At 42.0% G+C, this 14,156-nt stretch overlaps 1 long non-coding RNA gene across 2 annotated transcripts in view; it reads left to right on the forward strand.

The window, feature by feature from the left end:
* Nucleotides 1–13: 13 nt before the first annotated feature.
* LOC133131237 (uncharacterized) overlaps nt 14–14,156 on the forward strand; it is a 36,894-nt gene continuing 22,751 nt past the window's right edge. Inside the window, exon 1 of one of the 2 annotated variants that reach the window (XR_009708995.1) lies at nt 14–266. This is a non-coding gene — a long non-coding RNA (uncharacterized LOC133131237). The remainder of the gene's footprint in view (nt 267–14,156) is intronic. The other variant, XR_009708994.1, reaches the window with a different exon arrangement.

Below are 14,156 nucleotides of genomic sequence, written 5' to 3' on the forward strand. Positions count from 1 at the left end.
ACCTGTTGCCCCCCTCCCCCATGTCGAGTTGATTGAGATCGTTCTGTACGTTTTGCATGCTAGGCTAACGGGTTACGTTTTTTTTTTTTTTTTTGGAAGCAGTTCGGAGAGTAAACAAGAATGTGTTTGTTCCATTTGCACTTGCTACAGTTGTTATGCTTGTAAAGTAGTTACACAAAGCTGTGACTGAAATATTGTATCTTCATTTTGTACCGGGAACACCTCTGCTGACATACTTGTGTACGACTGGAAATTACTACTATAAGGTAAGTACGTTTGTCCACATTTTTTTAATGGGAAGTTCGTGTTTACAGTGGTAATTGTAACGGAAAATAATTTTATCAAGTAATTTTTTGTGTTCGAAGATGTGTCTCCGATGGGCAGGCCTGCTTTGCCGTGCAGTACATAACTTCCTTTCATGTAAAGCGAGTTGAGGATTATGACCTAAAATGATAAGAGTTTATATCTTGAGTTCGTACTCTGTATGCTGTAAACATGGAGCATGCCTCTGTGCTGTTCTGTTTCAGCAATCAACAGCCTACAGCCTGCAGTTATAGCTACAGACCAAAGCCTCCACACGCTGGTTGACTTTCTCTGACCTTAGTGTGAATTCCTATACTGAAGCGTAACATTTCTGTGAAGCATTTCTCATCATAGTGAAAAAAAATGTCCACAGATTTTCACGCTGTCTGAACCGGAACGGACGGGAGGGATCGCTTCGTGCAGAATGTTCTTGTGCATTTGTAGTGGTCAGTGCTAACATTTGTACTCTGCTAGCTCTGTGTTTTTTTTAATGATATTTTTAAACACAAAGACACTGGAGCAGGGGAAGAACGCATAACAGTCACGAATTCGGCGCTGCTTTTGTGCCTCCACGGTAAACTCGCATTCTGTGTTGAAAAGCACGTAATGGAAGACATTGCTGTGGGCACTTATATTGAACACACAACATCCCTGTTCATTATTACATGTCTTTTGTAATAATGACATGAACATTTTCTTTGAAATTTCTCTGTTGGTATGGTCTACAGTACCTGAATAGTTGGCTTTTCTGTAATAGCCTTCTGAGTTCAATCACAGTCCTAAGCAAATGGAGATATCCAGCAGAGTGGTAGGCAAGTGCTTCCAATTTTCATTAATCTTTGGATGGTGTTCCCCAGGGCACCAGGGATAGGGCAACTGCACTTGTGTGCATAATTTAGCCTCCATCTCTGCTGACGCCTCATCATCCAGCCATCATATTTCACTTCCTTTCTTACTGACTGGGCTCTTTTGCGTGTCTGTATTTATTCAAATTGGCCCTCTTTCCTTGATTTGCTGAATAGGCCAGTTTTGGACCCGTTTCCGCTCCTTATAAATTATTGCATTAAGTTTTATTGATCTCAGATGAAAGGTACAGAAAAGAAGCATCGGTTCCCCTCTTAGTCTCGGGCGTTTGTGAGAGACGGCTACTGGAAATTGTTATTCTGTATGCCGTCTACCCATACAAACACTATTCCAACTCAACATATGTCCCCCATCTGCCTTAGGGTATCTGTTGAAATGGAGTCACATTCTTTACATTACCTGCTATTAACTATTATCTATTAAGCCACTGTACCAGGGTGCTGTCATCCACAATTAATTCCTGTTTTAATTTCCGTAATCATCATCTATCATCCAGACCCAGCAGTGGTTTGGATGAATCGTGGGTCTATGATAATGTACATGAGTATTATATGAGACACAAACATGCAAAAGTGGAGCCCTAAAGTTTTTCTCATTTGCAGTTGTCAGTGAGAGCTGTTTACATTGCCTGTTAACCTAGGGATTAGTGCACCAACCAGCTCTGTCAACACCAGTGTATGCTGACTGTGAGCACTTTAGCTGTGCTCGGCCTCCCTTTTCAGAACCTGCTCGGTGTGGACGGACATTTGTGGGCGTTATGACATCAAAGAACCAAAGCACAATCCACCATTACAGCTCATTTTACTGCGTCACATGGTACCAGAGGACTGCCTCAGACACAAACAATGGATAGTTCTGGAACGCTCGATTGTGCCACCAGCTCTCTGTGGTGAATGCTGCCATCAGCATTTCTCTGGAGCCCAAAATATGTGGATGTTGTTTTGTTGTACCATCAAATTAGTATTGTTTATTTATTTATTATTATTTATTTTTGTTGTTGTCTGTTTCAATAAGATATTTATCATATCCATCTGTTTTCAGGTTTCAAACCTTAAATCTCCATGTTTATTCCTGCATGGTTATTGACTTAATGTTTTAACCAACCATTTTGAGACCACAGCCAGCCAGTGTGAATGCCAAGCAGTGTGAGTGCCAAGCAGCAGTCTTGACTGAGTGTCAGTTGGTTTTGGATTTTACAATCTGCCATTAATAACTTTATTGGCTCAATAATGTAAAGTTGTAAATAACAAATTGCCCCAGAACTTTGTGCTGTAATAAGCAAGACTAATTTTAATTTTGTCTAACAAGCACGCCAAAGGGGTAAGGCAATATCTTCTGGCAATCCTGGCGGAATTAGAATAGAAGTAGAATTTGTGCTCACATACAGTTTCCCTTGAATTGAGTGGTACCCCATGTTTGAAAAGCTGTGATTTAAATGACTCCTGGTGAGCGGACCGCCATGGTTACAAGGCTGTTGACTCTCCTGTCTGTGACGTCTGCTCAGTATCTATTCACGGACAGCAGCTTGAGGAAAATAAAACCGACACAATGCACTGGGGAAAGAATGAGATCAGGAAATGAATGCTAGTTGCAATTATATCGGTCGCAGAAGGTTGAGTTGCACTAACTGTTCCTTCATAATTTTCTCTGATATGGTATGACGATACAATTCTGACATTAACATTTCCTATTGAATCATGACTCCTATGTGATATATCCCATGGTCTCTTAACGGTGATTTCTTTTTAGTACGCTGACTTAAGGGAAATGCTTGGTAGGACGTGAGCATATATGGACGGTATATAATTGACCTACCTGGACACTGGGTGAATATGTATGTAACTGTATGTGATGAATGAGAGGAGAGATGTTGGAATGACGGGCCCCGCTGGCCGTTGAGAAGGCATGAATGAGGGCTGGCGAGGCTGATGTGACAAAAGGGCTCTTTTCAGAGGTCCTCAGTGACAGCAGCACACTAATCGCTTGGCTGGGAACTAAAACTCGCCAGTCAGCAAAGTCTCCTCCGTAGCTCTTCCACTGCCCGAGTCTCCAAGGCTCTTTCAGATGCAAATACTTACAAAAACTTGGCCACCCTCAGAAAAGGCTGATTCAAATGTCCTCCCCCCCCCCCGTCCTTTGGCGAACTGGCAATTCCTCTCGCTGCTTTTCAAAAGGTATAGTTCGCAAGCCAGTCAGCTTCATCTCCACTGGGCTCCACAGCCAAATGACCTGCGACGCGGTGATTGTCCTCTTTAGAAATCATGTGCCTCCAGGGAACGGCGAGACTGAATCTTCATGCGATATTTCAGCGTCTGTGAAGGATTCCCTCGTCTGGGGAAGCCTATCCAGGGAGCCCAGAGTCCTTTTTTTTTATATAGCTGGTCTTGAACGAGCAAGTGAGTTGAGGCAAAGCACTTCTTGGCATAGCCTCCCAAACTTGGTCCCAGGATCATCCGCCCCCCCCAGCTATAACTTCAACTGCTGAATTCTAACAAGCTGTTAATTGTTAATTAGGCACTTAATTATACACTTATGTCTATTGGGGCATGATGTATCCTCTTAAGACCAGATCATGTCAGGCATAGTTATGCATGCCATGAAAATTGAATGCCCTATATTCACATCCAGGGACTTAATTAGCTCTCAGTTAGTCCTGTTCTCCATAATCTGCCATGTGGTAAATGATTGATTAAATTGCTGATAGAAAAGGGAACTCGGTGGAATCCTAAATGTGGACAACGAGCCAAAACCATGTGTTGTGTTAAAATAAGATAATTAGGACTGGGGGAGTGATTATTCCTTTTAGTGTTGTCTTCACTCTACATCAAGAGAAGGACTGGGTCCCCAAGAAGGGAATAAAGTATATTTCTAAGATTTGAATCTTCCTTTGGTTACTTCCCAGCTTGCTAATTGCAGTTGTGTGCTTTGCGAGTTTTTAAACAAAAATTGAGAGCGGTAATGCAGATGCAGAGATAATTTTGTCTCAGGACAACTAGTGTTTAGTACTGTGCGTCCTCAGCGGTAAAAATAGACACAATATATCAGTACTCCTTCTATTTGATCGGAATTCCACAAGGCGCAACTTTAGAAGTTATAAAGCTTTTAAAATGTACTTGTAGATCCTCCAGTGACTTTCAATAGAACACTGATGGTTGCAGCAACCACTTATAGTTGTTAAGATGCACAGTGAATTGTTTGGGCATGCATAATGTTTGTGTTCTAATTGGAGACCTCATAAAATGGCCTTAATGTTAAAACAGAAAATGCAATCGGGAATTTGATAGAGTATTGATGTGTACCTGTGGTGAGCACTACAATTTCTCTTGGTTAGAATGGGTCTTGCTTGGTTCTGGCTGGCCCAGGTCTTGCTGTAAACTACTGTAAGTCCTTCTTTCTGTACAGGATCTGCTGTGTCACCCTGAAGACATTCATTCTGAAGTCATTGATTTGAAACATTACAACCCCTGCTGCAGGTTTAGATGCATGTATACAAAGTCATGTTATTACAGGGTTGCAACAGGCACAAATATGATTGGTCAAGATCAGTTTTTCAAGCTGTAAGACTAACCAAAATTCATGACCATGATTGATATTTTGCTTTTGGCCTCACAGTAATGAAGCTCACTAATAGGGTGTGACAACTGAAGATGAGTATTAACCTTGGAAAGCTGAGTGTCAGTGACAGTCAGTCCCTGCCTATCAGATCGTTGTAACTGGAGTGGGCTCCTTATTTCAGTTTCTTCAGTTAGAGAAAGCGTTTGGATGGAAGACCATGCTACAATGTTGGAGGCAGTGTCATTATTGTGTTCATGTCCTATAAGTGCCATGGAATGACATGACCTTGTGTACAGGTGTGTGTGTGTGTGTGTGTGTGTGTGTGTGTGTGTTGAAGTATAAGAAATTGAATTGGGTTCTTCTCCCTTCCACACCCTTAACCATGCCTGACTTTCATTTTCGGGCCAATATGGGGCCTCTGAAATGCAGAGTGTCCATTGTGTTTCCTGTCATGCTGCAATTTAGACCATGTAATGTGACAGAGTATACTCTTGTTTTAAGGTCACTTTTTTCATGGTTTCTTCCAATAACTCGATACAGATCTTCTCCCCCCAGTGCCAACGTTCCTCGCTTTGTAAACCCAAGCAGTAATTGAGGAGGGGATACTATTAATCTGCGCCCTGAAGTGTGGGCTGGAATATTTAAAATCTCATGTTCAGTTTTTGTGCTTTAGCCCTGCTCTCAGATTGATGGATACGAATTGCAATTTTCTTTCTTTTTCTTGGGGATCCTAACAACACAGTTCAGTATTTTTGGTTTTCACACTGTCACAGGTCCTTGTAAAGCAGCATTGACAACAGCTTGTAAAATGTTTTAATCTTGAAGGTAAAACATCACAGATCTGGTGAGCCTGATGTTGTATGTTTGCATAAAAATGTATCCGGACCTTACTGTGTTGCACTATGCTGTTGCTAGGCCTGATGAATGGTAGTGTTCCTCACTGGCCAGAGAACCTATGAACCATTCTGTTCTGCTTTCTGTTCTACTTATTAGTTCCTGAAGACTCGTTTTCCCAGTTTAATTAACAAGTTTAATTATGTAGCACTGCCCAGGAAACATTGTTCCGAGTGGCTATTGAAATCTACAGCCTGCTGGTGTAAAATGACCTTAATGTACAGTAGCTCAAGGACAAATGGCAAGCTGTGTGAGTGCCTCTTGTTCCATGTGCCTTGGTGAAGGTGCCAGACAGCAACATGTGCATTCCACCTCCACTTACTTGGTCTCATATCATATCTGATTCATATTTATAATGGTTGTTAATGGTTCGATGCTCCAGTCATGCCCTGGCTCTCATGTATCCCATCATCCTCGACCTCTGTGTTTTGAGCAGGGTGCTCTGACAATGAATAAGCACTGAGCGCCTTATCTGACTGTGTTCTGAGCTCACTTTGGGGTCATCCAGGGATTTCCTGTGTCCCACATATGGTAGGCGTGATCCAATGCAACTTCCTGTCTTATGTGGCAAAAACTATATCAGAGATTCCCCCTCTGACGGTCCTCTTATGAACCTCCTGGGCATGTCCATTGAGACCCCATTCCCGCAGAACCCCCCACCCCCCCTTTCCCTTCCTCTCTCTGTGCGTGGGAGACAGCTGTGTTTACACAGCACACACGAGAAGACAAAGTGATGGGCTGCTTTGTGGAACTGTCTGATATGATCACAGAGGGTCTCAGTCTGGTCACAGGAATTTTCTGTAGAAAAGGGTTCTGCAGAAAGTAAGCCTGTGAGCAAGAGTTATTTTGGGGAATTTATAAGAGGACCTCTCAAGCAGAGTGCCCTGGTAAATGCTCAATATTGCAGTCATCTTTCAAGAACTACGAGGTGATAAATATTAATTTGTCAAATGTTGGAGCAGTTTAAATTAAATTAATGGAATGTATCTTATACATGCTGTTTCAGTAGGGCTTAATAGGCGTGTATTTCTTTTTATATTAAATCTGTTGCTCTTAAGTTTGTATTTGATATTTGTTTTTAATCCTTTAAACACAGTGTCATGTAATGGTGGTAGCAGTCTGCAAGGAATTGGTGTTGTGCATTTAATAAGTTCACAGAGCGGCCTGTATTAGAGCCAGTGATCTTCTCACTCTTCAGCTGTGGGTCAGGATAGCTCTGAGGTTGGCTGAAATGGGTTTTGAGATGCATGTGGAAAAGTATTAGCTATGCCCCTTCCAGACACATTAGCATAAATCAAACTCAATATTGTACTGGATAGGGTCCATGCAGTTATATTGATATGCATTTAAAAATACATTTTGTTAATACATTTTTGTACAGTGAGGTAAAGAGGGATATTCAATCAGGCATGCAACTTACTTGCTGGATGTAGAAGCACAATTGCTGTACTACAAGGCTAGGCCCAATTGTGTTCATAAGCACCCATGCTTTTGAGAATTGGGATTTTTGTTTTGGGATGATGACAGCAAACCAATTTCGTCATGAGGAGATCTGGGCAACCCCTGTAGGGGGCAGAAATCCAGGGGGCAGCTGCGCCGTCACGCTGCAGGGAAATGTTCAGCGCTTGTTGTTTTGGGGTAGATTGTAATAGGAGCCCAGATAAGAATGCAGGAGCGTGGGCTGACTGCTGTGAGATCCGTCTCTGATCTGCCCATCGGATGTGTGTGAACGCCTGGGATGAGTCATTCCAACCCCACTCCTGGCTCTCTGGCAGCCCCTGGGGATCCCGTGCTTTTCAGAGTCGGGTGGCTGAGAGTTTCCTTGGCTAAAGAAGCTTGCCTTGATGCTGCCATTACCAGCACTGCAACCTGCAGTGTCATGCAACTGGCTGACCCTGAGCTGCCCGCTGCCATAGACTGTGGCATCTGGACCCATGGCCCTGCCATCTCTAATATTCCACTCTGTCTTCTCTGTAGAGATTGGAATTTCTGAGCAAAAATAATCCACATTTTATTTCCATTTGATGGATTAACCTGCACAGTAGGCCAAATTGCTGCATTCATTGTTAATTTGGTTTTATGTAGAAACAGAATGTATCTGTTCCGGTATTCTGTTGCTGATTTGAGTGAAGTCAAATGAATGTCACAGAGCTTTGGTTTTCTGAATGGTGTTGTGGGAGATTTGCCTCTTTCAGTACTGGTGGAACCTGTCAGACTCCCACTGGAGTCCGTTAGCACGCTGTACCTGCTGCTGACTCAGTTTCTGAATAAATATGAGGACCTGCCCTTTTTGGTTCACTGTCCCCTACCTGGGAATGACTTGCATAATGCAGCTCCTTTCCCTGATGGGAAGACCTGCGGGAGAAATGCATTCCTCAGCGTCGATTACCTCTGCACACTCCAGGCTCCAGTTTACCACAGTAGCTATGTGCTTAGGGAGTCGGTCTCACCAGAAATTGGGAGGGGGAGGGGGGGGATTAGTATTTGACAAGGGAGTGAAATGCTAATCCTGCTGTCAAAACCCAGACTTTCCTTCAGCAAGACAAACACATTTCACCAGAGCTCTGGCATGATGCCTGATTATACGGCTGCGTTCTTCACATGGGTCATGTCTTGTGCTGGCTGCATAAGGGGTGACATCATAGACCGAAGGACAGAGGGCTATGCATGTACCTGCTACAAACCCAGACTTATGTACACATTCAACATTATTTAGCAGGCATGGGCAGCACTGGTTCTGCAGAGCCACAGGGTCTGCTGGTTTCTGGATGAGGATCCCAGATCTATGGACTCCATACCTGCTCCCTGTGAGCTCCGACTCCATACCTGCTCCTGCTCCAACTGCTCCCTGGTGTAAATACTTCAAAATGATGGCCCCTGTGCAAAATTCCTGGAAATGTTTTGTTTGACCATTCCTGACAATGTCCAGATGTCAGTTTAATATAATACAAATTGTAGTATACACTAAAAGAAACATAAAAGATAGGTTTGTGAACCCATTATAAGGATGTACATCAAAGTGTCACAAACCCTTATTGGCCAGTTTGTGATGGCCTATATAAGGCCACACCTCCTCTCACATTTTCTTTTGATCCCCTGGGAGCAGGTCACTAGGCTGGGCTGACAATGTGGAACTTTGGCTATCAAGCCTAATTTATTTAGTGAAAATTTAACAAAATAAAAAGCATTTTCATTCCTTTGTGTCTTCTTCGTCACAAAAGTAAATAGTATCAACACCGAAACTGCAAAAGAAACAAGTAATTTTAAGGGAAGTACACGCACGCTTATGACATTTTTCAAATTTTCAAAAGTAGCAGTGATGCAGTGCAGTGGAGTTACAGAGTATCCACTTTGTTGTACTTCACTCTGGATAAGAGCATTTGCCAAATGCCTCTTATGTAATGTAATGAGTATCCATTTCTGCATTTTTGGTGAGATTAATTTTGAGTGTACTTTTGTACTGGTCATAGGACACTGTCTTTGTTACTGGCTGTGGCAGCCAATGGCCAAGGCTGTGGAGAGGAGGGGCTGGAGCAGTCTGTGGTCAGTGGTACAGCTTATTTATGGGACAGTGGCTGTGGTATTGCCTGGTGATAGCTCTTACCAGTCCACTGTATGTGATCACGGAGTGCGAGCCAGGGGCTGGGGTCTTGCTGGCTACTGACGGTAGACCCACAAGAGCTCTCGTGGATCCTAATTGGATGGTTCCCTGTGACCACTTATCCAGCTGTTTATCACCCACAACTGTCAATCGCTGCCTACATTTAAACCTCAGCAGAGAAGTCAATGCATCTTCTCCGCAATGAGGTATTCAGGTGTAATCCATTTCCTTAAAGATGTCAAGACATGGCCCTGATTCATAACTGCAGCACATGAATTTTTGAATTTTTTTACATTTATTTGGTAATTATGGGGTATCAAGCTAGAAATCTGAGGTCTACCATGGAAAGCCAATGAAATTTAAAACACATTTATTCAAATGAATAAGTGCACTGTGCAGTTGAAATGTCTGTGCGTTTGTGTTTTGTACTTTAATCGTTGATAAATATTCACGTAAAACAACTATGGTTATATTTGAGTGAAAACAAAACTTATTTTCAAATTGAAAATATACAACTGTACCCAAAACTTTGAGTCAAAAAAGTTTTGAATGGCGCTCTACCAAGGCACAATGCTAGGTGGACAGTCTAAGATATTCTTTGTATGCAAGATCATAAGAACCGACTTAGTCCTCCTGTTCAGTGTGAAATGCAGCAGTGAATGTGAACAGTGTGACAGTGAATGTGTCCAGACATCTCAAGAAGCTTGTCTCTCTTAAACAGAATTCCCGAGATTCCTGCGACTAACATGATTACAGGTTCTGTATGGTTTGGTCATCGCTCTTGAGGCTGAAGGCCTGTGCATATATGCATCCAGCTATCGGATTGTATGCTTTTCAAAGACCATTGTGGACAAAGGTTTCAGTACACATGTAGCCTCACAAATGGAAAACCTTTTCAAATATCATGATGTCATAAGGTGAATTAAAATAAATAATGAAAACTAAAGTTTCACATTACCTGTGGTGATATTGTTTGGATTGCAACACAAGTAGTATGGTACTACGTAGAGCATGACTTTTAAAATGCATGATAGGCACATTTATTTACAAGTGTTTATAGAGGATGTCACTATTGACTAAGCTATTGTTTATGTTAATATAAATAAAGGTTGAGTCCAACTATTATAGTGTTATTCGTTGCCATTAGATTCATAGTTTAACTGTTTCTTAAATAAACACTTGGTTTTCATAATGTAACTGAGGCGAAAACTCCCAATACCAACAAATGCCTGTCATATTTGAAGTCCTTCATTCATCATCCCACCTCAATTCAGTCTCCTTATTTGGTGTTTTCCTGGAATGCCTTACAAATCTTGACATGCTCAAAGAAGACTACTAAAACAACTATGTGCAATTCAATGCCTAAAGTCTTATACTTCAGCATTGGCGTGTTAAAACACCAGGGGCTATTGTCAGACATTATCTTAAGTAGGTATTATTGAGGTCAGGCATAGTGAAAGGACATCCTGCTCTCTGTGTAAAAGGCAGCTCTTAGGCTGTGTACATCATGAACTGTGACAATTGTGGTTTCCCTCCATTTCTCTGTCGATCTGCTCTCTAAGCCCCCCTGGTCATAATCGGGCCAGTCTGGGCCTGTTCCCTCCAGAACGTAAACGTCCCTATCTGGGAGCAGGAGCCTTCAACACCCAGCTGGGTGTTTCCTGACCTTGTAGACTGCCAGCAGACAGTGATGAAAGAAGCAGCTGTGACACTGGTTGCATCTTTGCAGGGTTGCTAGACCTACAGTATGTAGCTAATGCAACATTGATTTTCATGTTCCACTTCATTTGCCCACAGAGATGTTTTGGAACTACTGGCAACATTAACTAATCCATGCCCATGCGGTGCCTGCAAGAGAGCCGTAGCTTCTTCTTTGACCTTTCCAAACAGGCCTATGTTGATTTAAAAGTTTTCTACAACATCAGGAAATGTTATGGTTAGACGGCCCAATTGTGTTCTCTGAATCAAAATTCTATTCATGATATTTCTGTTGTGTGTCTGAGATGGGAACCTGTGCCTCATTAGTTACAGTAGTTATCTTGGACAAGGCAAACTAGCACAGATGCACAAATCCTTCTATCAGTTTCAAATCTCTCTGCAGTAGTGAAAACGGATTAAGATACCTCTTGAATAGCTATTGTACCACCCATCTCTGGCCACATACTGTGCCATAAACAACAGCAAAACAGATGCTACAGCTGGCTTATTTAAAGTTCTTCTGGGTAATTAAGAAACGATTCCCCGTGACAGAAGTGGAACGTGGCGAATTTGGACAAGATGTTTTTTGACTTCTCTGAATCACTGCTTTTTTTTCTTTTTGAATAGTGCTGGGATCCATTTTGGCTCCCCAGCGAAGCATGACTAATGGCCTGATTGAGCATGTGATGCTTTTTTTTTTCTCCCCCCCCCCCCCCCCCCCCCCCAAAGAGATTTGCCCGTTACACAGACCAGAGAGTGGAGCATGAGAGAAATTAAGTGAACCGATTATAAATTGCCTATTTGGAAGCAGACAAAGAATACACTTTGAGCCAATTATGTTACATGATGAAATGAAATTGGCAACAGGAGTAGCCATTAGTGTTAAACTTGCTTTTACCTCTTGGAATCAGTATGGTCATTGACTACTTCTTCAGTAACTGTTTGACGCTGAGATGGAGTGAATGAATGCCTGCAGGTAACTGTCTGAATAAAGGAAACTCACCATGATGGAACGGTGAACTAATGCCCCGGATTGATATTTGTAGTCAACGGATTTGGTTGTCTATTTTTCTTTGCATCTCAAAACTAATGCATGGACATCACGGTTGAAGAGTGTGCTTTGAACCAGTCACCCCTAGGCTATGATATCTTTGCCTCAGACTTCTATGCCAATGTTACCTTGGCCAGTTTTCCTCATGAAACATCAGCAGGTTCAACGGTCTTCGTCACTAGACCTCCTGCTGAATGTGCCCCAACAGCCACCACTTATTCAAAGTCTCTAGGTTTTCTCTCCTTCTAGCTATAGTAGCCAAATTCATGCCAAAAAACATATTTGGTAGAGACAACCAACAATATTTTTGGAACTACGTGATATTGCCATACAAATCTTGGTGCGTGCAAAGAAGTGCTTGTTGCATTTTCCAAGCATTAATATGTGGCATATTCTTTTAGTTTTTTTTTTCCCCCTCATTTTGATTGTAATCCATCTGAGCTCATCACTGCAGTCTCCACTGTCATAATCTCCTCTGAAGCATTGTCAGCCTGTGCTGCTTTCCTCACCATAGTCCACACATTTAGATTGCAAAGGCATGAGTTTGAGGGTGACACTTCATATGCAGTTCTAACAAGCAGATTTCAGGCACTCAATTGACCAGAGGGAGTCACTGGTGTGCATGTTAGTCATCCAATGTAATGGGAGCCAATTATATGTCACCCTGTAGGACTCCAACCAGACTTAGCACAGTCTGGACTGAATAACCTGGAAAATATTTCCACTCCAAACTCAATAATGGCAAGGATAGTTTTTTATGTCTGAATAGACAAACTGTGTAAATTTGTCTGGAATGAGGTGGCTTTGAAATATGAGGTGTTGAAATATAACGAAGCCTATAACCATTTCAGTGATTCTGAAATATGGCTAAAATATGAATGAGTCGTTTCCAAGTCCTTATGGCTATGCATATTACAGTCAGCGACATTTTGTCAGACTCAGACCAATGATCTATTGCAAAGCCTCAGATTCACAGTCTGCAAAAGGAAAAGAGGTTCACTACCTGCTCATATTGGTCAGGTCCTATATATAAAATGGCTTTATGGCTATCAAGGGATGAAGTCAACCAATGGTCATTCTGTCAGATGTTCCACAGTGGGTTTATATAGAACACAGGACTGTATTGTTTGCAGTGAATTCTGGGACAGAGACCTAGTGACCTTCGAGTGACACAAACAGTTCTTCAGCATGACTCTGGTTCCAGTTAACCTCAAAGGAAATGATGGTGGTAAACTGTGAATTAACATCTTCAGGCAAGCATGATGTTAGATCATAGACTCTGTAGGAGATTTTACATTTTCATTCCTGATGATTTACTTTCTGGTGTGGATGTTGGTAGCCTTTGAACCTCAGGTACAGGGACCAGACCCACATCTCGTGCAATGCCAAAACAGTTTGGTTCCCTGGCCAGAAGCCATTACTTACTTTACGCATCATTAAAAAAAAAATTATATCCTCAGTTGTGAGCCTGATTAAACAACTAACCAATAGTAAGTATAACTGATGTGCTAATGCACACTACATTTATCATGATCTACAATTTCACATTATAAACCTAATATCCTCTTGCATTTCATTTTCATTTCAGCTCTCTTGCCTTTATCGCAAATACATTTTTCATGTGAATTAAAATATTAAGGGTCATGTTTGAACATTTTGGTTCAGGTTTTGTACTGTTCATTTTGGCACTTGTTGCTCCATGCCAAATGTGATGTCATGATGACTCTTCCCACAGCAATGCAAACATTGCAGAAAAGACTGCAGTATCCTGTATCAGAATGAGTGGTTACTGAGCAAACACAGGTCTAGATAAAACGTTAAATCATTCATCCAGGCAGACCCAGTATTCAGCAGAGCAGGGCACACGGCCAGGTGCTGGGTTTACTCTCCCCACTGGCCAACAGTTTGGATTCAATGCTTGGCCATACATGTTGTGTGTCATTTGATGTGTGGATTGCAAATATATTTTCTCAACACTGTTAACAGATCACAGGCAAAAGCATTGCTTTATTATCTGATGCAACGCAATCATGTTACTTCAGATATACGGCATTAGGTAGGGTCTTGCATGTTGTTTTGGAATTGCTGTGCAGTATAATTGCACAGCTCAGTGACACTGAGGAGAAAGCTATAATTAACTTGTTTTCTTTCTGAATGGCCAAGAAGTGCCCATTTTAAATACTTACCACA

The sequence above is a fragment of the Conger conger genome, chromosome 6 (genome assembly GCF_963514075.1).
Source record: "Conger conger chromosome 6, fConCon1.1, whole genome shotgun sequence".
NCBI lineage: Eukaryota > Metazoa > Chordata > Actinopteri > Anguilliformes > Congridae > Conger > Conger conger.